Here is a 27,227-nt window from a genome sequence, read left to right as displayed (position 1 = left end):
TCATCACTTTTAGCTTCATTGTCTATTTCAGAACCAAACTGCTTATCAGTTCATATCCCTTATATTTTAAAGAATTGCATCCTTATGGTAGAAAATTGAAATACAGAAAAGTAAAAACTATAAAATACTCATAAATCCACTACCTTGGTATGTATCTCTCCAAAACCTCTTGTGTTCATGTGGCTTTTTATATACAATTTTTGGTAACAAATATGGGATCTTGCTATACATGATTATTTTGTAACTTTTTTTTTGGCTTAACATGTTATTGTGAATCTTTCCATGTCTATATTGTCAAATATAATAGTAATAATAACTGAAAAGATTCCATTTCATATGACTATGATAATTTAACCAATTAATTTTTATCAGACATTATTAGTTTGTTTCCTTTCCCCCCCACTGTTGTAACTCTGCAGTGACTATTCCATACACCTTTGTGTATACCTGTGAGATTTTTTTCTGTAGCATAAGTTTCTAGAAGTGGATTTGCTGGATCAAAGTACAGTATATGCTAACTTTAAGATTTTTGATACATATTAACATTTAGAAAGGTTGTAGCAATTTACGTCTCTACCGTCCTGACTGAGAGTTCTGTTTTCTTCCCTCCTTCCCTTTTTTTGGAATGACTTAACCAGTGACAAACCTAGTGAATTATTATTTTTAGGAGGAAGAAAGGGATGTTAATGTGATGTGTTCAGGTGTGTGATCTGGAAAGTCAGAAAATTTGTACACCAATAACAGTGATAGCTAACATTTAGCAAGTCCTTTTACATCATTTGATAAACACTAACTCACTCAATCTTCACAAAACCATCCTTTTTTAGATGAATATGCCTTGGAAACTGAGGTACCAGCAGTGAAGGAACGTAAAGAGCCAGCAAGTGGCCGCCCAGGTGTGTACTTCCGGAGCCCAGACTTTCAGCCACAGCGCTGGACTGCCTGTTCCCTGGACACGATTTATAGACATTAGGGTATTTTTACATTTCTGATTTCAGTTCCCTGATGTGTGTTAATTTAGAGATTTGAGTCCCTCTCATTGAGAAGTGAGTTGTGTAAGTTAGCTCACAAATAAGCCTTGTCTACTGTCTAACATTCATCTCTCGAAGCAGCTTGTTATACTTTCCAATGTGGTGGTTTTCCGAAAGTGCCCCTGATGAAAAGCAGGGTTAGAGTCCCAGAGAAGACTAGTGAAATTTGAAAAGACGGTTCACTTGTAATGCGTGGCCTTGCCTTGGAAAGGACTACGTGTAGATGTATGATCAGGGAGACAGCTGGGAGTCTGTCCAAACATTCCCACATTGGCCAGTTTGGAGATTTGAAGCGGCCTGTGGAAGTTCACTTCAGGAATGTGAAGGCCTCACTGGAGAGAGATGTCACGGATCCATTGGGGGAGATTGTTAAACAAAACAAAACAAAATACAACCGTTCTATTAATAAATATGATGGTGGAATATCATTAACATTTTGTGGCCCTCTAACAAGGTGAATTTGAAACAGGAGAATCTATTTGAATTCATCAGTGCTCTTTTGACCTTTTTCTAGTAGAATGAATAATCGGCCGCTTATCTTACCAGCTTACTGCCCAAAGAGAGCATTGGTGAAATTGTTTGGGCTTTAGCTCTCTGGCCTGAGTTTGCTTGTGCTGAGGGAGGACTGCCACAGCTCAGTTTTAAGCTGGTCGCTAAAACCCGTTCTCACTGTTGCGTAGTGTGGGGCTCCACCGAGGTGCTGTGGGAATGGTACTGAGTACCCTTCACTCTTGGCTGAGTGGTAGAGCCAGGAGTTGAACTGAGGGGTGTGATGGAGTTTTGGATTCAGCTGAATAGGACTGTGAAAATAACAAGGTCGTAGCAGTTGGTCAGTAGTTGTTGTTTTTTTATCCTTGGTGGTTAAAATTAAACGTCTTTTCCTTATTACAGGAGGGCAATGCTTTTGATCTTCTTGCTTTAATGGTCATTTTGCCTTGTTTCTCTGTCAGTGATGGTCTTGTTCATCACGGATTTCCAAGACATGGATATAGCTCATGGAAGTGAATGCAGCCAAGTGGCTTTTATTTAGTGCCATGCTTTAACCATCCTAGTTAAGGAGGACACTGAATTTTAAAGATTTTATTTATTTGCGGGGAGAGGTGGGGGAGGGGCAGAGGGAGAGGGAGAGAGAATTCCAAGCAGACTCCACGCAGAGCGGGGAGCCTGATGTGGGGCTCAATCTCAGGACCCTGAGACCATAACCTGAGTTGAAACCAAGAATCGGTGGCTCAATCAACTGAGCCACTCAGATGCCCCAAGGAGGACACTGATTCTTATGATAAAAGCATTGGAAACACGTTGTTTGTGGGATCCATTTGTTTTGTCTTTTTGTGTGTGCATGTGTCTAGGGCTAATTACTTTTCTCTGAGGCAAAGTTCCTGAGCAGTTATGTTGTTCTAACAAGGGCAGTGTTTTGTATTATAAGCCATTGTATAAACACACACACACCATTTCTGTATGTTATCTATAGTAAGAGTCTGTTCATTGTGGATCCACTGTTTTATAAAAATCCACTTCTGTAAACTTAAGATAAAAGATTTTGAAAACAAGTAGTCTTTCAGTTTCTGGAATTGTTTAAATTCAACTGCTCCATTCTGGCAGGAGTGAAATACTACCTTTGGTCACTGACATATAACAGCTAGTTTAGCTGTATAGCTAGTATGAGAGAAAGCTTGGAAAATTGACAAATCAGTCCCATTCCTGGTATATACCATTTCACTGAGTAAAGGTCCCACTCTTTTATTTCTCTTTTCTCCTTTTCTTACGATAAATAATTACTATTAAACAAAGTCAGTAAATGATACTAAAATTATTATAGGTAGTACTGCTTATTTCCAGATACCTTTAACACAGTCATTTTAATTGTTTTAAAATTCTTCAAGTGATTACAGCAATTGAGGAGGAAGTAAAGGCGGTAGAGAGGTTACTAGAATGTAAGCTTCAGGAGGGCTGGGAGTTTTGTCTGTGTTGCTCACTGCTTTATCCCCAGGATCTAGAACAGTGCCTGGTGCACCATGGACATTGCTTGTTGGCATGTTGAGTAGATTAGTGTTCAAGGACCTGATTATCTAGAGGCCAGGGTCACCTAAGTTCGGTGAGCACTGGAGAGACAGGTGAGGAATAAAGGAGACAGGGACTGGTTTGGATTTTATTCAGTCGGTGGAAGTAGGAAGCTTAGGTAAGTTTTAAGCAGGGGAGTCCCATGATTTGCTTTCATTTAAAAAGATCACTCCGGATGTCATGGGCGTGGGAGTGCCTTGTAGGAGATCAACAGAGAAATGTTGACTTGGCTCTACTTTGTCATCTGTGGATGTTGACTTTCTACGTAGCCTTGTAGTTTTTCTTTACCATGAAGATACTCTTTGAGGTTTCAGAGATGGGGTGCGATGAATGGTGATTAGTAGAAACTTTTTGAAGTTGTCGTGAAACTACTGTTACTACTGATCAAACCAAATCAAAGAATGTAAAATAAAGGTTAGGAATTATTTAACTTTTTACACATTACGTTAATTGATTGACAGATTTCCAATAAAGATTGTTTATGTTTGTTGGCAAAAGAAACTTTAAATATAGGAAAATGAATCCTTAAAATAGGTGTTTTGTGACTTGAGTATCTGTGGAAGCTGTAAACTTTGAGGAAGATGTAATTTGTAAAACGCTGCTATTGTCTGTCCAAGCTGGTGTTTTAATTAGTATCAAAGGGAGGGAAATACTGCCGTAATTGTAACCTTACATTACTTCCTTAGTTCAATTAGTTTTAAACCACAGTCATTTTCTTTCTTTTTTTTTTTTAAAGTCTTTTTTTTTTTTTTTTTTTAAAGTTTTTTTTTTTTTTTTTTTTTATTCGATGGAGATAGAGACAGCCAGCGAGAGAGGGAACACAAGCAGGGGGAGTGGGAGAGGAAGAAGCAGGCTCACAGTGGAGGAGCCTGATGTGGGGCTCGATCCCACAACGCCGGGATCACGCCCTGAGCCGAAGGCAGACGCTTAACCGCTGTGCCACCCAGGCGCCCCACAGTCATTTTCTGTTATCTTTGGTTGTCTCAGTCTCATTAGATGAAGTGATATTGCAGGTGTGATTTGGTAATTTAACAAATAACGTGTTTTTTTTCCTCACTCCAAAAGCAATACGTGTTTATTGAAGGAAACTTTTGAAAATATAGATAAGGGAAGAAAAAAGTGGACCTAGACTCTCACTATCCAGCGATAATGACTGTTCATACACTGTGAGGGGTGAGCCTGCTCAAATTTCTCAGCAAGTTGGGTGTGTGAGCTTCTTGGTCTGGGGGCGGGGTGTGTGTTAGGGACCTGGGCACTGGAGATGGTCCATGGCTGGGGCAACCTGGGGCCGGTCAGCCTATTTATTTGTGGCCCTGGGAGGATGCATGTTGGTGTTACTATTACCTTCTAGTTCTTCAAGAGAAGCTGGAAATACAGCAATACGGATTTAATATGAAATCTCACAATTTTTATGTGGGCCACAATTTTTATAAACACACTGGGCTTCAAACAGAGCATACCCAAGGGCTGAATTCAGTCTTTGTTGCCTTACCAGTTTATAATCTCTACATACATTTGTGTAGCCTGTGTTTTTCACTTAATATATTGGAATATATTCCAAGCCTCAGTAGCCCACGGCCTCCCTCCAGTGTGTTCCCCTGGTGGTGTGTACCTATTTTGTGTTCCCTCACCACGATTGGGTAATTCCATTTAAGAAAAATCTTAGTTTTATTTGTTTTAACTTGCACTTTTTGCTACTACCAATGAGTTTGAACATTTGTTGAATACGTCTTGGCCTTATACAGATTTCCTGGTAACCAGCCACCTTGCTAGAACTCTGAGTTCCAGGAGTCTTTTGGTCATTTATTCAGTGGTTCTCAACCTTAATATCCTATACAGTTAATACCACATTTGTCCTGGTAATTAGCACTAATGGCAAGCCTCATCCTCCAAACCGGAGGGTAGCAGTACCCTGAGCACACCTGTGACCCATTTGGAAGTTCGTTGGGAAGTTTTGAGTTTGGTCAGCGGTTCAGTGAACGTGAGCATGCGCTCTGCGTCGGGCATTGCTCTAGATGTCCAGCCTTGAACCAAGACAGAATCTCAGCCCTCTAAGACCTTATGGCTTTTTTCATTTCTCTCAGGTTTTCCACATAGACCATCATATTTCTAAAAGACAATTTTTATTTCTAGAATGTATAATTTATTTTTAACTTCTATTTCTTATTAACATGAACTCCCAAAACCATGGTGAATGCTCCTTACCCTCTAATCCCTTAAATTCAGTTTTAATTCTCTTAAGTTCTTTTAAGCTCTAGACTCTTAGCAAAAGTCTAAGGTGGACCTTATTTGGATGATGATAAAAACAAGTGCAAAGCTGGGACTGTGTGATGGGGATGTTTGGAGTGTCTGACCCAAACCAAATGGTTTAACTGTCTTTTAACCTACACACCCACTCCCGGCTGACTTCTTCCTCCCCATAGAAGACACAGAGGATTGAACCAGGTTTGGAGACCTGACCCAGGCTGGCCCCGTCAGTGTTCCTTTCCTGGAAATTTGAAATTGGGCGCTGGACAGAGGGGTTGGAGCTTCACATGCCCATGGCCATGGGGTAAACACTTGGGACTTCAAGGTAGTTATGTTCCACTGTTGTGTTTGGGGACAGAGAAAGGTGGTTTATAGGTGGAGAGCATAAAGCACGTATCTGGAGAGATGCAGAAAGAGAGAACACTACCTGAGTCTGAAAGCTTTAAACCTTCTCTTCATTTCTGGGGCTGGCTGCATTTCTGTTCCTGGTCCTTTTGGTTTAAGCCAGTTGAGGTGGGTTACTTAACTGTTAACGGCCATTGACATCCTCATTCTCAGCGCTGGATTCTTTTTATAATACTACCTTGTCTCTTAGATTTCTTCTGAGGAAGTTATGAATTTTTCATTATTTTTTCTATGTAATAATAACATTGAAAATCAGGGATTGCAAGAAACACAGAAGTACACAGTTTAATTCTGTAATCATGATTTTATTAGAAAGGCCATTTTGCAAATATGGACGCCACTTTTCACCTTTTTTAAACCAGTTCAGATCTCCAGCTGAGAGAAAACAGGAAGGAAGAGATTTGGAATGTACTTCCAAATGTCCTAGAATTTCAGTGGTGTTATTTCCCTTCACATACATGTAACATTGTGGCCTCATGCAAAAAAATGATACTAGAGATATTTGCAGCGTGCATACAGTATTGTGTGTGTCCATGTAGGGAATGAGTTTGAAGTGTGTTCTGTTCAAGCCACTGAAACAAGACTCTTTACTGTCTAAATACCAAGAAATCGAGTCACAGCTTAATTTACCTGCGACTAGGTTTATTCTCCTATAGATTAGCTTTCTGCCTCATGGTGATGTCCTAAAAACTGAGTGCTTAGTTTTCGTAGTCCATTTTCTGAAGGATTTGGGTGGCGAGGGAAAACAGAAAAGTGAAGGGAAGAGAAGAAAAAGATTGTAGTAGAAGGAAGACAAAATTCAGTGCTATAACATTCCTTCTTTATAACGATATTTATCTGAACTTTTTTATTTGCAAACTGTCTTAAGAAAAAAAGGAAAATGTGTTGAGTCACATACCTGTCAAGTCCAAGGTTTCTGACTGGCCTGGCTTGAACACGTGCCTGAACCAGTCCTCCGGCAGGGGAGTTCAGGCTCTCATTGGTTGTCCTGGGCTTTTGGGTCCATCTTTTGTACCGTTTGGTGAGGTGGGTACCGAAACTCCTGGAATTAACAGGAGGGAAAATGGGATCAGTTGGGAAAAGAAAGTGCTGAGCAGGCAAACACATGCCCAACACGCTCATCATAAACATCATATGGTAGGGGGCTGATGGTGACCCCTTTTCTTCTTTTAAGTGATTGCCTTTAATAAAATGATACAAAGACATCAAAGTAACCAAAAGTATATATGAGCATTCTTCTCAATAAAGTTTGCTTTTTAAATTTAAATGGTCAGTGTACTGCCTTCAGAATTTGTGTTGTTTCTCATTCATTTTAGAACTAAATATATTTTACTATTCTGTGATTTCTCTGAATAGAATGAAGTTTGGAAGACTCATCTATAGTCTGGTTAAGATCACCTTAAATTTATAACTGTGGGCGTTATTGTCACCACTTTGGCAGCTTCTGTAATTGCAGATTTTCTCAGCGCCTAAGGTATGTTAGCATTCTGTCTTGGCTCATACTTGGAGACTTTTTTAACTTCTCATCTGGAACTGCTGGAAAAACATGTATCTACTATGGAAAATTTGGAGCTGGAAAGGGATATCCTTTCTTCAGTCATCTGTTTTTTTTTTTTTTTCGTTAGACTCCAGGAAAGATAGCAACTTGACCTTTGTTAGAACGGGATGGGCCTATTTTTGAGATTTGATGTTGTTGTTTAAGAGACTGATTACAATAAGTGGCAAGAGCTGATGATATCTCGAAAAATACATTGCACATATGTTTAAGGTGCTCTATCGTAATTTATTTCACATGCTCCGATTACCGCAGTTCCATCCAGAAACTCTAGTTCCTGGTCCTTCTTCCCTTTATTTCAGGTTGTTCATTTCCTCCTGATTTCATTTCCTTCTCTGTGCACCTGGGAACTCTCAGCGTGTCAAGTCAGCGATTCCCTCGTCCTGTTGTCCTTCTGTCATTTCTACCCCGCAGACCCCCATCGCTAGACCAACCCAGCTATCTGTGCTCTGTTTCCTGTGTTTGTGCCGCGGTCAGTTGGTTGGCTGAAGAGAAGCATACAAACTTGTGGACTTCCTTCCCCACCTAGCTGTGACCTGCGAAGTAGTCTTTCTCAGCTTTCTCTCCTTTCCTTACCAAATTTGCCCTTTTCCTCAAGCTTCCCTCCCCGGGGCATCTGAACCTTCATTTTCAGGAGTAATTCTGCCTCCTGTTTGGGACTGCTGCCCACTTCACAAGTAGCTCTTGTAAATCTGTCTGACTCACACTTACTCTTTGCTTCTTGCGATAAGAGGGAGAAGGAAGAGTTGGGTGTCTCCTTCCCTTCCCCAGGTTCTGGGTGCTGTTTTTTTTCTTTTTTCTTTTCTTTTCTTTTTTTTTTTTTAAAGANCCCAGGAGTCCCTCACTGTGTGTTTTCATAAAGATTTAATTTTTATTTATTCGACAGAGATAGAGACAGCCAGCGAGAGAGGGAACACAAGCAGGGGGAGTGGGAGAGGAAGAAGCAGGCTCATAGCAGAGGAGCCTGATGTGGGGCTCGATCCCATAACGCCGGATCACGTCCTGAGCCGAAGGTAGACGCTTAACCGCTGTGCCACCCAGGCGCCCCAGGGTGCTGTTCTTTTCTGTTTCCTCTGAGACTTCGTGCCATTCTCTTGCTCTTGTTTCCTTCACAGCTATGTCCTGCTTGACTGCTGGGTGCCAGGTGCTGAGGTAGGAGCAAGGAGGACAGTAGTGACAGCTCCCTGTCCTCAATCTATTTATATTTTACTGGGACAGATATACATACCAAAAAAACCCCCCAAAAAACAAAAAAAAAAAACAAACCCACACACCACCACCCTGCATAAATAAATGATTTCCAGCTGTTGTAAGTGCTATAAAGAAAGCATTCAGGAGGACCGGATCCAGTCTAAAGTCCAGGGAAGATGTGATCTGTACTTGGGGGTCTGAGTTAGGCACAGGAGTTAATCAGGGAAGGGAAAAGAAGTTGTTTCCCAGGCCAAGGAACCAGCGTGGAAGCAGGGCCCACGCCATGAAGGAGCACAGCACATTTGACAGGGAGCCCACATGGCTGCCAGCAGGAACGTACGTGGAGAGGAGGTGAGGCCAGACTGAGCAGGGCCTTGAAGGCATGTACAACAGGGTTTGGTGTCTGAATTAAGCTTGTTCTCTGCCTCCTTTGCCCTATCCTTCACAGGTTCTTCCCCTTGATTCAGTACTCTCTCTACCTGTTGGCGTCTCATGTCGTCCTCTGACAGCCATGTTTCTTGGAAGAGTAGTATTCTGTTGGGTGTCTTTACTTTGTTCCTGTTACTGGTCATACTGGGCTCCTGCCTCTGCCCCTCCGTTGTTGAATCTTGTGTGCAAGTTTCCGTCCATTCGCTTTTTTTTTTTTTAAAGATTTTATTTATTTATTCGACAGAGATAGAGACAGCCAGCGAGAGAGGGAACACAAGCAGGGGGAGTGGGAGAGGAAGAAGCAGGCTCATAGCAGAGGAGCCTGATGTGGGACTCGATCCCATAACGCCAGGATCACGCCCTGAGCCTAAGGCAGACGCTTAACCGCTGTGCCACCCAGGCGCCTCCCCCCCCTCCATTCACTTTCTTGACCTTCCTCTGACTTTTGACGCATCTCTTTATTATCTCTTATCCTTTTTTTTTTAAAAGTTTTATTTATTTACATAATCTCCACACCCAATATAGGGCTCAAGCTCACCACCCCAAGATCAAAAGTTGCATGGTCTTCTGATTGAGTCAGCCGGGGCCCCTCCACACATTTCTTCTTTAGAAATGTTGCTTGTTATGTTGCTCTCTCTAGAGCTGTTATTTCTACCCTCTACCAGGACTGTTATCTCCGCTCTTTAGACTTTTAGCTACCACGAATAAAATTCTGTTTTCTGTGTATACCTGGAGTTCTGTCTTTTCTTCTGAGTTCTAACTCTTTATCTACAGCAATTATTTATTGAGTACCTACTAAATATCAATAACTATGTCAGGTACTCTTTGGTATATTAAAAAAAAAAACCTGTGATTTCTGTGCCTGGTTCCTGACACAGAGCTCTTGGAACCTTTGGAATTTCCTGAGTGGTAGGAGGGTTTTTTGTTATTCAAAATGAGTCCCTTTTGACCTGACCAGAGTTTATGCTAATGAAGTGACTTCTAGCCCCCTCCTCCCAAAAAGGGAGGGGGACTGGAGATTGAGTTTCATGGGGGGGGCTGTGATTTAATCAGTCGTGCCTATCTGATGAAGCCCGGTATAAAATTCCTAGAATGGTGAGGTTTGGGCATCTCCTGGTTTGGTGAACATTTGGATGCGTGGGTAGGTGTGATGGGGGAGCAGAAGGCAGGCTGAGGACAAAGCACAGGCCGACACCCCACAAACCTCCTCCCCCAGGTTGGATACATGTGACACTCCTCAGGCACTCCTGGCTTTCCTAAAACTGAGGGAAGGAAAAAACTAAATGGTTAGCTAATAGAGATCACAGTCCTGCAGGACGTGAGTCTCCCTCAGTTTACAGATTTCTTAGTGATTTACAAGAAAAAGCATTCTTATCAATAACCTAACTTCCAGAAACCCAAAGACTCAGTTTCCTGGAGCCCTACCATCGTCCTTCCTTCCATACTGCCGGTGGGAAACAGAGGTAGAGGGAATGTAAATAAAATAAAATTTCCTCATAACCTGCAGCCCATTGACAAATACTTGAGGCAGTTTCTTCCTGCAAACTCCCAAGGTCTAATGCTTTGCTAGAGGGAGAAATGACCTTATCTTGACAGTGTCAAGGCCTCCAATATCCTGAGGGTCTTCTTTAGCATATGAAAGTCCTTACCGCCCCCAACTCCCAAGTATATAATCAGTCAGCGCTCACAACCTTGATTGGCGCCGCTCTTCTGTCTACGGGTTCTGTTCCTGTGCTTGAGTAAAATCACCTTTTTGCACCAAAGACGTCTCACGGATTCTTGGCCATCCGCTCCGGACCCCAGCCTCCCCAACGTTCCAAAACGACACCAGGTGGGCACCATAGTTCCCTGAAGAAGAAAGGACACTCCCCATGCTTTGCCTGTGCATCTCTTGAATTCAGTTGTTGCAGAGTTGTATCCTTTATAATAAAGCTAATTACAAGTATAGCGCTTTCCCGAGTTGGTGAGTAGTTCCTGTGACTTACCGAGCCTGGGGGAGGGTGGCGATTGTGGGAATCCCCGAATTTATAGGCTGCCAGCAGAAGTACTGATGGTTCCGTGGGGTACCGAAGACTTGTGCCAGGTGACTGAAGTGGGACTGAGCCCTTCATTTGTGGGGTCTGTACTAACTCCAGGGAGATAGTGTCAGAAATGAATTGTAAGACACTCAGTTGGTGTCAGAGAGCTGTTAAAACTGACCATCAGACTACTACAGAGTATTTAGATCTCTCTGTGGAATAGACTCAGTACCTGTCTGTAAACCAAATATGTGGACAGGCAGTTGCAAGTTAGCCCTGCAAGACGGTAGCCTGGACTTTTTCTGTCTGATTCTGAGGTTGGTTGCTAGATTCTGTCAATTCTCCTGCCTCAAACATCTTTTTTGTTGTTGTTAAGATATTTATTTATTAGAGAGAGAGAGCATGAGGCTCAATCCCAGGACCCTAGGACTAAGACCTGAGCCGAAGGCAGACGCCCAACTGACTGAGCCACCCAGGCTCCCCCTCCGAAACATATTTTTGATGAAGGAACAGAAGGCAAGCTGAGGACCTAACCCCACAACACCCCCCCACCCCAGATGGGATATATGTGACATTCCTCAGGCACTCCAGGTTGCCTTAAAGCTAAGGAAAGGAAAAACAGTTAACTTTACGGAGATCACAGTCCTGCAAGACAGAGTCTCCCTCAGTTGACAAATGTCTTAGTGATCTACAAGAACAAAGGATTTCTTTTTTTTTTTTTAAAGATTTTATTTATTTATTTGACAGAGAGAGACAGCCAGTGAGAGAGGGAACACAAGCAGGGGGAGTGGGAGAGGAAGAAGCAGGCTCCTAGCGGAGAAGCCTGATACGGAGCCCGATCCCAGAATGCAGGATCACACCCTGAGCGGAAGGCAGAAGCAAGCTCAACGACTGAGCCACCCAGGAGCCCCAAGAACAAAGGATTTCTATACATAACCTAGCTTCCAGAAAGAAATGTAGATACAACTAAATGTCCTTCTAACCTCTAGCCCATTGACAGATAATTGAATGGGGCAGAGTTCCTCCAGGAAGTTCCTGACTATCTTCATGTTAATTCCTTTCTACAGGGAATAACAACCATAACTTGACAATGGCAAGGCCTCTGGTATCCTGTGAGTCTTCTTTAACATGAAAATCCTTTTGAAACCTCCCTTTTTCCTCACCTCCCCCACCCCCATAATATATAATCAGCCACCCCTCATAACCCGGGGCAGCAGCTCTTTCTTCCCACAGGTCCTGTCCCTGTGCTTAAATAAACCACCTTTTTGCACCAGAGGTCTCAAGAATTCTTTCTTGATAGTTGACCCTGGACCTCACCCCACCAAACCTCACCAGTATTCCAGAACCCCATCCTTTTGAATTCATCTCTTTCCCTCCCTCCATTGCTGTTGTCTTAGCCCTAAATTTCATTATTTTTCACGTTACCACTTTGCTTTTGCTGGTTGGTCTGGGCTTAACCCATTCAGTGTGAACCCACCCATTTTTGCCAGAGCGGTATGTTTGTCCACCTGCTGCCTCGGGAGAACATCTTTCCCTGTGTGTTCATTGGCTGTGGTGGCAGGTTTTGAACTTTGGTATGAGGACCTTTGTATGCTCTGACAAGTTATCGAGGACCTTGAGGAGCTTTTCTTTTTCTGGGGTGGTTTTTTTTTTTTTTTTTAATCTGTCACTATTTGCCAGATTAGAAATTAAAACTGAGAAATTTACCAGGTGTTTTATTAATTTATTGAAAATATCTGTAATAAACCCAGTACATTCCTACACAAATAACAGACTTAGGGAAACTTTCACAAAACAAAAACATTTAGTGAGAAGAGTGCATCATTCTACATTTTTGCAAACCTCTTTGAACGTCTGGCTTAATAGAAGACAGCTGGGTTCTCAGATCTGTTCCTGCAGTCAGTCAGTTGCGAAATGTTTTGGTTGAAGTAGTTGAAAGAAATCTGGCCTCACACAGATGCATAGTTGGAAAAACGAGCAGTCTTTTGATGGCATTTTAAGAAAACTGTGGTTATTCTTTAATACTAAACCAAAATTTGACCCTGGTAGGTTCTTCAGCGTTAGTTGCAATGCGGAATCTGAAATTATGTTAGTGAACTTTTCATACTGCCTTACAATAAAATCCATTAGTTCATCTTGCAATTTGGATGGGTATTTTACTCCTATGTGATTTTGTAACATCATGTATTGGTCATTTGGAAAATTTTACTTCACTGAGTTATGTAGATCTTTCAAATGTTGATATGTTCCGTTAAACAATACCACAGCATCCCATTTGTTAATACTAGCGCCCATCTTGGGGCGCCTGGGTGGCTCAGTTGGTTAAGTGTCTGCCTTTGGCTCAGTTCATGATGTCTGGGTCCAGGGACTAACCCCCCGCCCTGCTCCCCCCCATAGGGCTTCCTGCTTAGCAGGGAGTCTGCTTCCCTCTCTCTCTCCTTCTGCCCCTCCCCATCATTCTCTCTCTCTGAAATAAATAAATAAAACTTTTTATTTTTTTAAAAGATTTTATTTATTTGACAGAGAGCAGGAGCAGCGAGAGGGGCAGGCAGAGGGACAAGCAGGCTCCCCGCTGGGCAGGGAGCCCAACATGGGGCTCCATCCCAGGACCCTGGGATCTGGATCTGAGCCCAAGGCAGACACTGAACAGACTGCGCCACCCAGGCTCCCCTAAATAAATAAAATCTTAAAAAAGATATTAGCACCTATCTTAATAGAAAATTCTTGAAATGTTGGCAAATGCGCGATACTAGTTTTCCAAATGAAAAATTATTGCCCAGAAGCTCAACTTTTATCATTAGCAACAACTGTTTATCCGCAAAGCGGTAGGCTCGCTTCATTTTTGAGAAATCATCTGCCGAACACTTAAGTCTGAATAAGTATAGTTTTTCTGTTGTTGTTCTGCCAAGTAAAAATTGTGTTCCATGAAAACATGGCTAGTTCAGTTTACAACAAGTTTTCACAAGTGTGTTTTTTTTCTGAGACGTCAGTCATTGCCTGTGTGCCATAGGAGTGCTTTATGATTACTTCCCTTTTAGTCACATACGTATTAAACACATTTATTCAAGGGCTGAGATTTAATAAAGTAATAATTTCTAATGACTTCTCTAGGACATTCTGAAGTGAAACTGGTTTGTTTGTTTTTTTTCTTTTAACGTGTGTGGCAATGCGGACAACATGACCACAGGTTTGGTGGCACTGCTAAGGCGGCAGCAGCAGCTTACCCAACCTTGTATCGCTATGAATAGAAACACCACGAAATGGGAAAATAATGTCTGAGCACTATTAGGATAGTAGTTTTGACCTTCCGGTCCCCTTTGAAAGGGTCTTGGGAAGTCCAGGGATCCAGGGGCCACACTGAGAATTGCTGTGTTATAGGAGAAAATCTAAACCTTTGCGCCCAGTCTAACGGGTGCTTCATGCTCCATCCCTGTTGACCTTTCTAGTGTCTTGCTCTTATTTTCCATCTATATACCCTGCCTTTCCTGACTTTGGCCACCTGCACCTCCTAGTGTGGTCCTTTTGTCACATGCACTTCCCTTCCTTTACATTTCATCTCCGTCAGCCTAGCATGTTGCTCTTCCCTCTTCCTTCTGCCTCTTGCCATTTGTCTCTGGCTTCCTCCTTGGGCCAGAGTGGGTCTCAGGCAGGAGGATGCCCCTGCCCCAGCTCTTACTTCTTTTCCCTTTGAGTCCCACCCTGCTCCCAGACTTTTGACACTACCTCTTTCCATCCTTTTTCTAAGTCTCTCTGGTTTGTAATTCTTAACTTCGCAATCCCGCCCTAAGAGAAAGTATTTTACATTTCTCTTGTGACTTAAGTGTATTCATGTTTGTGTGTTTTGCATGTTGAACCTTCACAGCCCTAATTCAATGAGACATTTCAGAGAAGAGGTGGTAGGTTATATAGAGAGAGCTCCACAGAGCCTTCTGCTATCAGAAGTGACATTAGGTCTAGCCCAAGGAATAAACTGATTGCTTCTATTTTTTTTCAAGATTTTATTTATTTATTTGACAGCACACAAGCAGGATCAGCAGCCAGCAGAGGGAGAGGGAAAACAGGCTCCCTGCTGAGCAGAGAGCCCAAGGTGGGGCTTGATCTCAGACCCTGGTATCATCACCTAAGCCAAACGCAGACGCTTAACCAACTGAGCCACCCAGGCACCCCCTGATTTCCTTTATAACTGTACAAATGGTACCTATTTTCCTATTCAGGAGGCTCTCCTGGTATCACCTAGATTCTGGGTTCTCTGTGGTAGAGTTCATCAGATAAGTGACCTTTAGATAAGTAATCAAAGTTGCCCTTAGCTTATGTAGAGTTTGCTTTAGAATGGCTTCTGGTATTATCTAACTCACTCCCATGACTTCACATAAACACAGGAATGTTTACTGAGTACCTGTCATGTCTTGTGTATTTTGCAAGAGACTTTGACATGTCCTACCTAAATTCATTTTCTGTAATTCTGTGAGATATGGTAAATACCATTATGTTACAGATGAGAAAACAACCTTCATGTTTGCTATCATTTATCGTAACGAAACATATTACAAATGACATATTATGTAGCTGAACTTAAATAAGAAATTCTTGAATTACCACAGAAATAGGAGTATTATAACATTATGAAATGAAATTTGGTATAAATGAGCATTTATCATGTAGGCATATATCAGGGCTTTTAGTCTGCCTTTTAATTCTAGAAGGAACAGGAATTGTTTATAAAGGATTGTTTAGATAGGGCCTAAAGTTCTTTCACATACTGAGGTCCCGTACCTCTAGACAGTTGTAGCAATGCTGGATTTATCAAGCAGTTATGCCTGTAATTGTGTTCATATTGGTTTTGTTATAAAATACATTACCTTCTAGATTTCTTCTCAAGTTTGAGATGTAGTTTACAAAACCATGAACTGATATATTATTATATGGTAAATTATGGGTTTGAATTAGATGGGCCTTTAATCCCTACCTTTGCTGGTATCTTATAATTCCTATCAAGAGGCATTGCAGACACTCATGGAAATAGACAACTGAGTCACAATATCTGAGTAGTCTTTTGTCAGTTTCAGACATGTTAGAAGGGATCTCAGTTGGAGTGATAAGATGGCATTCACCCATCTGGTTTGGGGTTTACTTCTTCGTGCCATTCCTAAACCTGATTAAGAGGCAAGTTCTAGAACCAAGAGTTACTTAAAAGATTTGTGCAGACAGTGGGGGTTGGAACTTGAAAGTGACATACCAAATGTAGCTACTAGCATTTTTGTTTAGAGTCCTGAGTTAGGTCATTGAACAAGATTTATTGGTATTTCATGATTGAGGGGCAGAATAGCAAACCAATTAAGAGCACAGATTCTGAAGCAAAACTGCTCAGCTGTTGACTGCATAACCACAAGGCAGCGATTTTACTTTTCCGCACCTCTGTTTCCTCATCTGTGAGATGGGGTGGATTATAGTTCTTGCCTTTGGTTGGGAGGATGTGAAAATCTGGCACCGTGCCTTGCTAAATAGTAAGTGCTTTATAAGAAATGACTATTACCATCATTATTTATTATTTTTCTAAGATTTTACTTATTCATTTGTCAAAGAGAGAGACAGCTAGAAAAGGAACACAAGCAGGGGGAGTGGGAGAGGGAGAAGCAGACAGATACGGGTCTGGATCCCAGGATTCTGGGATCATGACCTGAGCCAAAGGCAGACACCTAACGACTGAGCCACCCAGGCGCCCCATCATTTTTTTTTTTTTTTAATTTCACTGATCTGGCAGCACAAACAGGGGGAGTGGCAGGTAGAGGGAGAAGCGGGCTCCCCACTGAGCAGGAGCTATGTGGGACTTGATCCCAGGGCTCTGGGATCCTGACCTGAGCAGAAGGCAGACACTTATCCAACTGAGCCACCCAGGTGCCCCTACCGTCATTATTTTATCATCATCTGTGATCCAGTCCTGGATTTATAATTTAAGACAAAAATGAAGGTGCTTTATAGCCTCGTTGCCAGTTGATTCTGTGACCTCTTTTAATTTCTTAGTCACTCTTTTTGTCATGTGGAAGGTTGGCATTTGTCTTAAAGCTTGGTAGAGAGAGGAGGACCAGATCCATGGTCGGTTTAAAGTGCTTTCATGCACTTAGGAAATATAATTAGATGTAAGAATTCTTAAAATCCAACAACAAAAAGAAACAACCCAATTTTTAAAATGGGCAAAGGACATCAATAAGCATTTCTCCAAAGAAGACATACAAATGGCCAACAGTGCATTTAGTCATTAGGGAAATAAAAATCAAAACTGAGATGCCACCTCACGCATTAGGATGGCTATCATAAAAAAAAAAAAAAAGGAAAATGACAAGTGTTGGCAAGAAGATGGAGAAACTGGAAGCTTTATATGTGATTGGTGGGAATGTGAAATGGTGCTATTGCAGTGGAAAAGTTTTACAGTTCCTCAGTAAGCTAAATATAGAGTTATCATATGGCCTGGCAATTCCATTCTTAAGTATATACCCCGGAGAATTGAAAACAGCTGTCAAACAAGAGCTCGTAGATGAATGTTCATCATCACTCATAATAGCCAAAAGGTGGAAATACTCCCAAATGTCAATCAGCTTTTGTTTCTCAGTGGACAAATTGTGGTATATGCATACACCAGAATATTATTCGATCATAAAAAGGAATGAATGATACCTTCAACAAAATGGATGAACCTTGAAAACGTTATGGTAAGTGAAAGAAACTAGACACAAAAGACCATGTACTGTATGAGTCCATTTAGATGAAATACTCATAATAAGCAAATCTGTAGGGACAAAGCAGATGTGTAGTTGCTGGGGGCAGAATATGTGGTTTTTCTTTTGGGATGATGAATATGTTCCAGAACTAGATGGTGATGGTATTAATGTATTAAATGGTGAATGTACTAAATGTCACTGAATTATATACTTCAAAATGGTTAAAATGGTAATTTTTGTTATATGTATTCACTATTTTAATTTATTTTGAAGCAAGTTCTTATGTCCAACATGGGGCTTGAACTCACAACCCTGAGATGAAGAAACTGCATGCCAGCCAGGCGTCCCTCTATTTATAATTTTAAAAATGGAAAGAAATTAGATGTAACATTTAGTTTACCTTAGTGGCAGTTTTGTCAGAATATTTTCTTTTTTTTTAAATTTAATTTAATTTAATTTTATTTATTCGACAGAGATAGAGACAGCCAGCGAGAGAGGGAACACAAGCAGGGGGAGTGGGAGAGGAAGAAGCAGGCTCACAGTGGAGCAGCCTGACATGGGGCTCGATCCCATAACGCCGGGATCACGCCCTGAGCCGAAGGCAGACGCTTAACTGCTGTGCCACCCAGGCGCCCCTGTCAGAATATTTTCTTAAACCATTTTTTCTGTAATTGTAGGATGGGATCATTTTTAGTTCATATATAGTTCAGTGAAACGTATCATTATTTTTGTGTGGATCTAGAAGAGGTAGAAGACGAAAGCCTGGAGAATTTTGATACCCATTCTTTCCTTAGTGCGGAGGTTCTCAGAGTGTCGTCTGGAGCGCCTGGCTCTTGTTGAGACACTTTTAAAGGGTCTGCAAGTTCAGGTTTTTTCATGGTGATAGGTAAGATGTTATTTCTCCTTTTTATTCTCTTCCCCTGTAAGTGTACAGTGTAGTTTTCCAGTAGCTGTACGGTGTTTATGACATCGTCTCTTCAGTGGCTAATGGGTTATGTGCTTGTGTGTGTCTGTGTCTTAAAAGATTCTAAGGTAAACTCTTTGAGATCCTCAATTTTTAAAGAATATAAAAGAGTCCTGAGGTCAGAAATGTAGAGAACCAATGTCTTAGTGAAAATGTTATGTGCCGATAACAAAAAATTATGTATGAAGTGCCTGTGTTATGCATTTTTGAAAATGGAGAGAAAAAAAATTGTCAGCCAAGTGATTTTTTTTTTTTTTTTTTTTTTGAGCGTGTGGTGGTTTTATGTCTTTATTGCTCAAGAGATTATTAGGTCTGGAACGAGGGTATTCTTTTCGGGACGCTGTAAGTGTCCAGTTTAGGAAAAGGATCTCAGTGACTGCTTTAGTTTATGGTTTTTTTATTTGAACACCTTTTACAATAGGAATGATATTCGATATGGTGATTAACTTTATCATATTTGTTTCCCTCAAACTTTTATTTTTTTATTTTTTAAAAGATTTTGTTGGGGCGCCTGGGTGGCACAGCGGTTAAGCGTCTGCCTTCGGCTCAGGACGTGATCCCGGTGTTATGGGATCGAGCCCCACATCAGGCTCCTCTGCTGTGAGCCTGCTTCTTCCTCTCCCACTCCCCCTGCTTGTGTTCCCTCTCTCGCTGGCTGTCTCTATCTCTGTCAAATAAATAAATAAAATCTTAAAAAAAAAAGATTTTGTTTATTTATTTGAGAGAGGGAGAGAGCGCAAGCAGGGGGAGGGTCTGAGGGAGAAGCTGACTTCCCGCTGAGCAGGGTGCCTGATGCGGGGCTTGATCCCAAGACCCTGGGATTATGACCTGAGCCGAAGGCAGCTGCCCAACCAACTGAGCTACCCAACCAACTGAGCCACCCAGGCGTCCCCTCCCCCAAACTTTTATAATCTGTGATACATTCGAAGAATGCTAACAACCAATATTTACTGAGTGCTTACTACGTGCAGTCAGTGTTCTAGGTATTTTCTCATGTAATGACTCACCGAATCCTCCCAACAACCCTGCAGAACAGGTATTGTTATGATGGGTGGCTAGCTTATCTATGGTCCCACAACCTGAACATGGCAGATGTGGTAATAGGACCCATGCAGTCTGGCTGGAGTCTGCACTGTTAATCATTAGGCTGTATGCTCTCTATTTCCGGGTGCTGTGTATAGTACTAGCTCTCTGGGAATACACGTAGGAAGTTCCCACTTGGAAGGCTCACAGTTCTACCTCTTTGTAGTACAGTTGACCCAACATGAACAAAGAGGGGCTTGGGAGTGCCAATGCGTGCAAAGTAGGAAATCCACATATGATTTTTGACTCCCCGAAAAGTTAACTAGAAATAGCCTATTGTTGATTGGAAGTCTTACTGATAATATAAAGAGACTAGTAACACATATTTTGTATGTTATATATATGTTATATACTGTATTCTTAAATCAGCTAGAGGAAACAAAATGTCAGAAAATCAAGAGGAGAAAATAATTTATGGTATTGTATGGGAAAAAAATCCACATATAAGTGGACCCATGCAGTTCCAACCCTATTGTTTTCTGGTCAGTTGTATTGCATGATAGTGTTGGTGGAATTGGGAGGGGTCCTGGGTTTGGTGCCTAAGGCAAGGGCTCCAGCAAAGAGGTAGTTGGAGGAGAGATGGGGAGCTGGGGGGGGGTGTGCAATTCATGCCCAGAGTGCTTCTGGTCCAGTTTTCTAGTTGACATTTCTTTTCATAGAGATTGGCTTAGCTTATGGCCTCTTAGAGCATCTCTTCCCTTTTCTGTAGCCCTTGGAACAAAAGAGATTTTAACAGTTTTCTCCTAGTCTCTGTTTTTGAGGTAAGCACTTACTCCATTGGAACTTCTCTGAGGGTTTTTACTACCAACTAGAAATGAGGAAAAAAGTTGAAGTGGGAAGGGTATTAAAAGATACCCTTTTTGAAAGTAACTTGGGGCACCTGGGTGGCTCAGTCGGTTAAGCGGCTGCCTTTGGCTCAGGTCATGATGTCAGGGTCCTGGGATTGAGCCCTAGGTTGGGCTCCCTGCTCAGTGTGGAGTCTGCTTCTCCATCTCCGTCTGCCCCTTCCCTGCTCTCAGCGCTTCTCTCTCTCTCTCTCTCTCTCTCAAACCTTTTTTTTTTTTTTTTTTTTTTTAAGGAACTTAGAACTAAATAGGAACAAATGTTCCTTTGGGATTCAAATAATCAAGGTACCTCTCTATGATGGTAACTTGGCCTTGGTGTGGGCCCCTCCAGGCTTGTCTTCTCTGGGGCTGGGTAGACGTTTTTGCCAAGAGCAATAAGCCAGGCCTCTAGCGGAGCCCCGGAAGGGGAGAATGGAGAATGTGGACAAGAATCTGCTTTGGGAATAGAGGCTGTGTCTGCCCTCCTACCTCTTTGGTCTTCACTTCCTATTATCAGTCTTAACACCACAGGATCCCTTTCCAGCACCAGGAGCCATACTGGGATGGGGCCTGGGGGTGTTCCACACAACTTGTGTGAAGGGGATGCTCTGTTAGTGTTAACGATTGGGCATTACAGTACTTTTTCTTTCCAGTTGTACTTCCAGTAAAAGATTTTCTTCCCTGTGTGGCCATATCCGTTACTCTGTTCTGAACCCCTGGTGGGGGAAGCATAGCTCTGTGGGAGGCAGGCCTGGATCCTCCCAGTGGAGCCTAGAGAGCCAGGGCCTGTGCTGGAGTTCCAGCAGAAATGTGGGAGGGGGCCCTAGATGGTCCCTCCTTCCTGCTGCTTTAAACTTTAAAGCTTTAAAAAAGTTTTTGGAGCTGAGTCCTTAAAAATAATACTGCTTGGAATCCTGAAGATGCTGATTGGAGGGGGCCCGGCAATGGGAGGGAGGAGAGCCCACGTTCCCTCTCAAGGCTCCTTTTCCATCCTTGGTGGCCAGGGAGTGCAATCCAGTTATGGGTTGTTTGTATAGATCAGAAGCAGGGAGAGAAGGAGGTATTTTTTAACTGTTATTATATCTGCCTGAAAAAGGTGGTTTGTTGGCAGTATTTTTATCTAAGCTTTCATGTTCGTGGATTTATTTTCTATCTTTTAATTTTTTTATTACACAAGATAACATGTTTATGGTATTAAAATCCGAGTGGCTTCCTAGTTACTCAGCTGCCTGAGTCAAAAGCTTATCCCTCATCCTGAATTCCTTAAACCCCTTGTAATCACACACTACTGATCCAGTTTAGTACTTGCTCCCCCGATCCTGAGATCCTGCCCCAGCCTTTGCTGCCCCCCTTCCCACCTCTTTTTCCACTGGAGTAGTAGCTTTCAAGCTGTTTCCTCTTAGGACCCCTTCATACAACTGAAGACCCCCAAGGAGCTTTTGTTTACATAGCTTCTGTTTATTGAGATTTCCCACATTAAAATTAAACCTGAGAAACTACTCATTTTTAAACTTTTCATTCATGAATTCATTTAAAATGAATAAACTCATTACAAGTTAGCATAAATTTTTAATGGCAGTAACTTTAATTTTCAAAGCAAAGACTCACCATGAGAAAAGTGGAATTGTTTTGCAGTTTTGCTGATCTCTTTAATGACTGGCGTAAGAGAAGTCCCTCTGGATTCTCATTCACTGCGTACATTCCTGTGTTCATGGCAGCAAACTCTCAATCTTGTCAGACCCAGCACTCCCTTTTTCTGATGCCTCTGTTATTCTCATGAAATTAAATATACACAGTTTCAAAAACATTAGTGTAATGCCCTAACTACCTTTTTTAAAGAAGAGAGAGAGTACATGAGCAGCAGAGAGGGGCAGAGGGAGAGGGAAAAAGAGAGTCTCAAGTCGACTCCCCGCTGAGTGCAGAGCCCCAGGCAGAGTTAGATCTCAGGACCTGAGGCTGTGACCTGAGCCAAAACCAAGTTTCCTGCTTAATCAACTGAGCCACCCAGGCGTCCCCGCCCTATTTTTTTTTATAAAGAGAAATCGAAGTAATTGATGCTGTTTGAGTGTGCCCTTGCTCAGGACTGACTCCGCCAGAAGACACAGGGTGGGATGCCTACTGCAGACGCACCTGCTGCAGATGCATGCTAGGGACGTGATTCAGACGTGCAGAAAGGCATCACAGTTAATGACCCAACTTTGATGGAATTGCCAATGTTTGGCAAAACTCAAAACGGTGTTCTCTTGAATTATACTCTTAGCAGATTGAATGTATGGTAAAACCTACAAAGTCTTGTGTGTTTATATGTAAAATGGAATTGGGTTCTAGGATCAGATTAATTATAAATGGATATTCCCCCCTATAGGAATGTCTATAGACATTAGTAAGTTACGTGGGATGATTCATTGTATGGGACTGTTCTGAGCAGCCTATTCCTTTTTTTTGTTTAAGAATTTATTTGAGAGAGAGCACGAGCATGAGTGTGGCGAGCATGAGTGTGGCGGCAGAGGGAGAGAGGGAAGCAGACTCCCCAGTGANGGGGGGGGGGGGGGGGGGGGGGGGGGGGCTCTATCCTAGGACCCCGGGATCATGACCTGAGCTGAAGGCAGATGCTTAACTGACTGAGCCATCCAGGCGCCCCTGAGCAGCCCATTAAATGCCAGTGGCGCCTTCCAGTGAATGTGACAACCAAAAATACTACACATTTCCCAACCTCCTGCAGAATGGTACACACCTATTGAGAACCACCAATTAATGGAATCTTGGCAGGGTTTAAAATTTTTTTTTTAAATGTTGGATCATCATTTTAAAAATAACTTACATTATAAAAGAATTTCAAAAAGGAAGAGAAAATGTCTGGAGTTTCACCACCCAATATAATCAGTATTAATATTTTGTTCCATTTTTGTCTTGCCTTTTCTGATGCTTCTATAGATAATTTTTCCCATTCAAAAGTGGAATCATTTAGAAACTTTTTTTTTGCTTGGCTGATGCTACTTGATTTTACCTAATTCGTACTTCTCTTTTAAAATCATAACATCATGTTTATTTTTGATTTGATTGTAAAATTAGCATAATCGCTTGTAAGGTGCAAACAGTGCATACTCTTGTCTCCTTTTGACATTGAAAGTGGTGCTAACCTTAGGACAAGGATGGAGGGGTCAGAACAGAGCCTGGATTTGTAGGGAGTTGGGTGGCCTTGAAAAGTGACTGACTTCTCAAACTCCCTGTTTCTTGTCTCTGACAGGAATTAGAGGTAATGTCCTTAAAGTTCCTGCCCCAGGGTAGAGGGAGATCCCTGTCTGGTGTTTGGCCCCTGCTGATCCAAGTGGACTGCAGGCTTCTGGAGGGCAGGACAGGTATCCTACACACCCTTTTTTGTCTCAAGTTAGCTCAGGACTCATTAATCCATGGAACAAATGGATGTGGCAAAAATTTGTCACCCTGTCTGACTGTGAATAAACTTTTTTTTCTGTCATGGTTATGCTTATACCTCCATCACAGGAGAATGACTGTATTAGTTACCATCTCAAACCTCAATAGATCTTACCCCAGATGGGGTCATTCATTAGTTCAGGATAAAGATGTTTCTGCAGTTCTGGGCACACCTGATTGTTGTATTTATATCTAGATATGGCTTGAATGTTGTTATTACTCAGTATTTTGGGTAATTGTCTGATTATGCAGCCCTGCCTTTGACACGTGTAATTAAATGAGTTTGCGTGTAGAGTGTTCCTTAAGCCAGGTGTGTTTACCTCAGAGGCTGTTGAAGCCTTGAAGCCATGTCTTTAGGACTCGTTGGTACCTTTAAGACATCGTTACAGGTATGATTTTCTTCCATTGTGGATTTTTTTTTTCTTTGAAAATTTTGTTTTTAGCCGTTAAGATATTAGATTTAACAGTTCAATCCCCTTGAATGTTTTAATGTGTTACTATTGGAATTCCGAATAATTTAATTTGAAAAATGATTTGGACTGTTCTCTTAAGAGTTTCTGAATTCTGAAAGGCCCAAAGCGTAGAGGCAGAAACAGTAGTTCTCAGCCTTTAGAGTGCATCCGAATTACCTGGAGAACTATGGTAAAACAGGTTGCTGGTGCCCACCTGGTTTCTTAGTCACTAGGTCTGGGGTGCGGCCAAGAATTTGCATGTCCAGCTAGCCTGCTGTGTATGCTGATGAGGAAGGTCAGGGACCAAACTTTGGGAACCACTGGGCTGAAGTGTTTTCAGTCAACTACAGGCGAGAATATGGAGGGATATGATGGGGCGCAGCGTGTTTGTATTCCCTGAAGATATTACAATAAGAAAGAAAAACTTAGAATAGAAGGGAAGGAAAACATGGTCATAAATCCTTAAAAATACCCTGTGGTAGTTGTAATGGTTGTTAAAATTAAGACAGTGAAAGAGGATTGGGAATAATTTAATTTTTAAAAGTTTGTTTTACCTTTTAGAAAATAAGTAAAAAAATAAGAGTAATGTAATACATGTTCACAATGAAAAGTTGATAAATACAGAAAATTTTCTGTTCTCAAAGAGAAATTTCCTTAAATTATAATTTTATCATATGAAGATACTCTGTTAATTTTTTGGTAATTTTCATTCAGTATCTCTTTTATGCCTAGGATTTCCCTCAAAGTTTTGATTATCTAACAATATGTGCTCATTATAACAAAAGAAGAAGATCATAAAGAACCCTTAATCTTTCCAGACATAACCTCTGTTAGCATCCTGCAATTTTATCATTAGAGATCTCCTGATACAAAGATACTTTGATACATATCCTGACCATAGGGTTTTATTACCTAAATTTTTTATGCAGTATCTTTTTGTGTCATTAGATGTAATTCTGAAGCAACCTTTTTTAGGTACAGAGAATCCTAATCCGATAAGCATAATTTATACCTAAATTTTTCAAATAGCCCCTGAATTCCTTGAAGTGGAATTGGTAGGTCAAAGAGTATGTTAAAATGTAAGGCTCCTGATACACTTTACCAAATTACCTTCAGAAAGGGCTTAGTAATTACTGCCCAGGCTCCACGTCTACACTCATTGCCATTTTAATATTTGCCAGCTTGATAGGTGAAATACAGTATCTCCTTGTTTTAATTCCATTCTTTTGACGATAAGAAGCTTAGCACTTTTTTTCCTATGTTAATTGCTCATTTATATTTCTTCCCTTTTGAATTTCTGCCCTTGTCCTTGCCACGCTTTCTTCTGGACTTAATCTTTTTTATTAATTTATGTGAGCTCCTTATACTTAGGGATTTTAATTCCCTATGTCAAATGCTTCAGATACTTTGACCAATTTCATTTTTGCTTTTAAAATTTGTGGGATTGTTCTTTTATAGAAGTGTTTAAACCCCCTCATCCATCATTATTTTCCATTTGTAAGGATTTCTTTCCCATGATATTAAACAAGAAAATTCCATGATTTAAAAATGTTAACCGTGATTTTCTCCTAGTACACTTTCATGGTTTCATTTTTTCACTGGAATCTTTAAACCATCTGTAATTCGTTTTGGTGTGAGCAAATGTGATTTACGTTTGTTTTGTTTTGTTTTGTTTTTTTTTTCCATTTTTACTGTTTTGTTAGGTAATACATTTTCTTAACATGTAATTATTCTGGTCACACTATGCAAACAGGCAAATTTAGGTAGCAAGTTGGAGATAAGCATTAAGTTTTCACACTGCTCTGAAGAGCATTGGGAATTCCAAGAAGCCTTTTAAAGGGTTTGCCATGGGAATATAGAAGTGGGAGAGTAGGGAAGAACTGGGCAAGTATGTGGGCGTTTATAGCTCCAACTTCTCCCTAGAACTACAGACTTAGATGGTCAGCCAGGCACCTGCTGGGCAGATCTTGAGTAGCTAATAATAGGCCATTCAAAATTAACATGGTCAAAACAGTTCTTTTTTTTTTTTTTAAGGTTTTATTTTTAGGTCATGTCCACACCCAACGTGCGGCTCAGACCTACAATCCCAAGATCAGTAGTCACATACTCCACTCACTGAGCTAGTCAGGTGCCCCAAAACAGAATTCTTAATACTGTCCCTACCCTAATCTGTATACCCCAGGCCTTTCTCATCTTACTAAATGGTGCCATTAGCCATGCAGATATGTAGCACGGAAGTGTCACAGCTGTCCTTTATCCCTCTCTTCCGCTCCCTTTCTGTCTAACTCCATTGTTAGGTTCTGTAGGCTTTCTGGCTGAAATACATCCTGAATCTGACCCCTCCTCATCCCTTCCATGGTTAAAACATTAGTCCCGGCCACGACCACAGTCTCACATAAGTATCTGCCATGACCTCCTCACTGGTTTTCTTGATTCCACTCCTGTTTATCTGCAGTCTGTTCCCCACAGTAACTTCATAGCATAAATCAGATCATATTCTGTTGCTTAAAACCTTTCAAAGACTTCCCACACTTAAAATCCAAACCTCACTTTAACAGTTCCTTGCGGTCTGGCCTCTCTTGCCTCTCCAATTTCCTTTCTACACTGCCCTCATTTACTTTCTACCAGCTAACCTGGCCTCTTTCTATTCCTTGAACAGCTTCTTTTCTTTCTTTCTTTGGATCTTTGCGTTGGCTGAACATTCTCTAGAGCCACCGAGAAAATACCCCAGTGTCTTAGAGAGCCTTTCCTTGACAACCCAGGCTCATGAAGAAACCCCAGATACCACCTCAGGTCATCACCTAACCTCATTTTTT

At 41.5% G+C, this 27,227-nt stretch overlaps 1 protein-coding gene across 12 annotated transcripts in view; it reads left to right on the top strand.

Annotated features, from left to right (window-relative positions):
* ITSN1 (intersectin 1) overlaps nucleotides 1–27,227 on the top strand; it is a 206,032-nt gene that overhangs the window by 3,674 nt on the left and 175,131 nt on the right. For 2 of the 12 annotated variants that reach the window (XM_034655980.1, XM_034655982.1), the window contains exons 2-3: nucleotides 828–896; nucleotides 7,101–7,218. The exons of 7 other annotated variants lie outside the window; for them this stretch is intronic. The gene's annotated coding sequence lies outside the window, so the exon portion shown is untranslated. Of the gene's footprint in view, nucleotides 1–827; nucleotides 975–7,100; nucleotides 7,219–27,227 lie in introns of all 12 variants that reach the window. 3 more of the 12 variants (XM_034655974.1, XM_034655990.1, XM_034655994.1) reach the window with 2 other exon arrangements.

The sequence above is a fragment of the Ailuropoda melanoleuca genome, chromosome 1 (genome assembly GCF_002007445.2).
Source record: "Ailuropoda melanoleuca isolate Jingjing chromosome 1, ASM200744v2, whole genome shotgun sequence".
Lineage (NCBI taxonomy): Eukaryota > Metazoa > Chordata > Mammalia > Carnivora > Ursidae > Ailuropoda > Ailuropoda melanoleuca.
The sequence above is the reverse complement of the archived record's forward strand: the minus strand, read 5'-3'. Positions and strand labels throughout refer to the sequence as shown.